We start from the raw sequence: 3,284 nt of genomic DNA, 5'->3' as shown, positions 1-3,284 counted from the left end.
TCCTTTATATACAAGAAATGTGTGCCAAGTATTTTCAAACTGTAAAGTAATTCTGATATGTAAGATACAAATGGTTGCCCTTAGGAGTTAGTTACACTTGACTACTCTCAATGCACCACAATTGGTTACATCTTTGATTTGCGTTTTATTTACATAATAAAAAAGTCATCCCTTTATCTTACCATCTTCTTTTGTAATTTAAAACAAAATCTCCATAGGTCTAAAGCTTTCTATAATAATTCAGTTATTTTCTTTTTGTCTTCCTTCTAAAAAGTAGAAAATATATTTGAGGTTTTTTTAAATCATAAGCAAAAGCTAATATATCGTTTTAAGCAGATCAACCAAGTTGTGATACACAATTTTAAAATGAAGTTACAGTTTTAAAAAATGTGTTTGTAAAGTCTATGACAAGCATATTGTATTTTTTTCAAAGAACAACCCTTTATTATGGAGATTGATTCTTTCCCTCTTACTGAAAACATGCGGTACATAATTCTAACGCCTCCCAGCATCATACAAGTCAAGCACAAATTAAAATGTTTTACTATCCAAAGCTGGCCATGGTGGTACATGCCTGTGGCCCTAGAGACAGGAACATCAGGTATTCAAGGTCATCTTTAGCTACACAGGGAACTGGAGGCTGGCACGAACTACCAAGTCTCAAAAGGGAAAGCAGCAAAGGGTTTGCCAGAAGGTTTATAAATTAAATCTTCAAAGCATAAAGTATATCACCTAGCACAGGTTTGGGAAAGTACACAAGGATGATTATTTTTCAAATATAGTCTTCCTGGATCTAAATCGATCTTCCTTTTGTTCTAGTGGCTAGAAGGAACGTAAGTTTCCATTAGGTAGGCATTCCTTAATTATGTGGTCATAGAGACCTGTAGACTGAAAGTACTTCTGATACCTTGTGATGTATACCCCAAAGGAAAACTGAGGGACTAAGAGGTTAAAAATTGAGACTGTCATTTACAACTTGCAGAAAAAAGGATTTTCATACACTTGCTGCCTTAATAAAAATGGTATAAATAAGTTTTCATTTTCTTACAAACCACTTATGAAGCAGACAGTAGATATCCTCACTTAAAGAAAAATTGTTACAAAGGATTTTGTGTGATTAAATTAAAATCTGATTAACCGTCTGAAGAGTTGTCACACACTTTTCCACCTATATTAGACCACAAAGAATATTGAGGCTGCCTCTGGACTCTTGGTCTGAGCCAGCCCCCGCGTTCTCCATCACCCCCACTTCCTACTTGCTGACCCTTGGTTCCTTTGCTCAAATGTGGCATTCTATGCCCTACTCTCCCTCTCCTGACACTGGAGAAGTCCTTGCTCTCTCCACTTGTTTTCTCATGGTGTGCCATTCCACTGCTATTTCTGCCATCTTCTCCTCTGTGTTTCCCTTCACCTTTTCCCTTGACTGCTACCATCTGCATTTTTCCAATGGTGCCATTTTCAGGAGATAGTTGAGCATCTTCACAAAACCCATAACTTTCCAAGTGCTGAGTGGGAACACCACCTACCTAATACTCTTCTTGTCCAAATTGCTCCACAGAATCACAGCATACTTCACTATCTGAGTCATTTATCAGATGATGTATTCCTGAAGCATCTTCACTGGGATCTTCATTTGTAGCTTGGTGAACTCAGTATTTCCTGTCTTTTGCAAGCTCAGATCTCCAGGATTTTCCTCTTCACTGCTTCTGGCACTCCAGGAAGAATCATTAGGAATGTCACTGTGTATATCCTGGGCAAAGCTATCTTTATAGCCATTGGTAACAATGATTTTAAAATTCTTATCTGTTGATTTCTTCATCATTTTCTTATTTTCTCATCATCACTGCCACTTCTCATTTTAACTCTTCTTGGACCTCTTCTTCCTCAGACTTAGCCCCACTATCACTGCTCTCTGCTGTATCATTAACAGCTTTGACTTTGAAGAGGTCAGAACATTACCACGATAGATTCAGAGGTTTAGTCCATTATCACCAAGACAGGAACATGGCAGCATCCAGCCAGGCATGGTGCAGGCAGAGCTGAGAGTTTCATCTGAAGGCTGCTAGTGGAAGACTGCAGTGCCTCTCATTCTTACTCTTTAATTGACCTGTTAAAAATGCATGGCCAAGTGCCATCTAGCAATTTCCTCTGAGATAAAACATTCCACTTTGAGGGAAAGCTTACTAAGATACAGGATGTTCTCAAGCAGGTTCTCAACTTTTCTAATGTGGTGACCCTTTAATATAGTTCCTCATGTTATGGTGACCCCAACCCTAAAATTATATTCTTTGCTACTTCATAACTGTAATTTTGCTACTGTTGTGAACTGTAATGTAAATATCAGATACCCTGCATATCTGATATATAGGATATCTGAAATGTGACCCCTGGGAAAGGATAAGGTCAAAACGCACTGGTTGAGAACCACTGTTCTAAAGGGGGCTAAAATATATCAACATGAGTAAAAGAAAAACTTATAACTGACTGAATTTATTAGGTCTCTTTTTTCCCAAACTTATACAAGCAGTAAGAACTGCTGAGGGACACTGCCAGTCCCTCATGATGGATCATGATGGTGAATGACTCCAAGCGCTACCTTCTCCCCATTATGTCCAGATTAATGTGTATACCAATGGCTGAGTAAATGGGATCAAATAGCAGGAAGATGTATTTGGTCTTGACAGTCTGAATACTTGCCCTGAAAGAGTTAAATATATGAGATTGAATGTAGAGATAAAGTAAAACATGACTATTGACGTTTTCATACCTGACAAACTGTGAGTTGCCAGATGTGTTCTATGTCAAACAGAACATACAATGCTAACTCTTCATCTTCAGAATTGGTTTTTCCTCAAGGATAAACAGTGGTAAAATAACTTGGCAAGCAAGACACTTGTCAGCCTTATTGTTAGCTCATATTGCTAAAACTGGGTAGATACATTGTTCTTGGTTTTGTGAGAATATAGATTCTTCTTACTGCACTCAACACCTGGCTTTACCATGTGTCTTGCAGCTCTGCCATACAGTGGCAGGGTTATTCCATTTCTCATACTTTTTTTGGCCTGGTACCTCCTTTGTCCCATTAGAATAGATTGTATTGACCATCTGATTCCAGAAGAGTACAGCTTCATCAAAACTGCATACAAACTTTAGATGTTTTCCTTTCTCTTGACCAACTTCTTCAACTCTACCTGAAATGTGACAGTAAGTTTTAGTCATTGGCAAGCATGGCCTCTAAAGTATATTTTAAAACTCAAAGCCCAAGGTTATTCTTGAAATTATGT

General features: G+C 37.9%; 1 pseudogene; it reads right to left on the bottom strand.

The window, feature by feature from the left end:
- Window positions 1-1,168: 1,168 nt before the first annotated feature.
- Window positions 1,169-1,966, bottom strand: LOC116904362 (annotated as a pseudogene).
- Window positions 1,967-3,284: the final 1,318 nt, after the last annotated feature.

The sequence above is a fragment of the Rattus rattus genome, chromosome 6, assembly GCF_011064425.1.
Source record: "Rattus rattus isolate New Zealand chromosome 6, Rrattus_CSIRO_v1, whole genome shotgun sequence".
NCBI lineage: Eukaryota > Metazoa > Chordata > Mammalia > Rodentia > Muridae > Rattus > Rattus rattus.
Note: the sequence above shows the minus strand (reverse complement) of the source record. Positions and strands in the feature narration are given on the sequence as shown.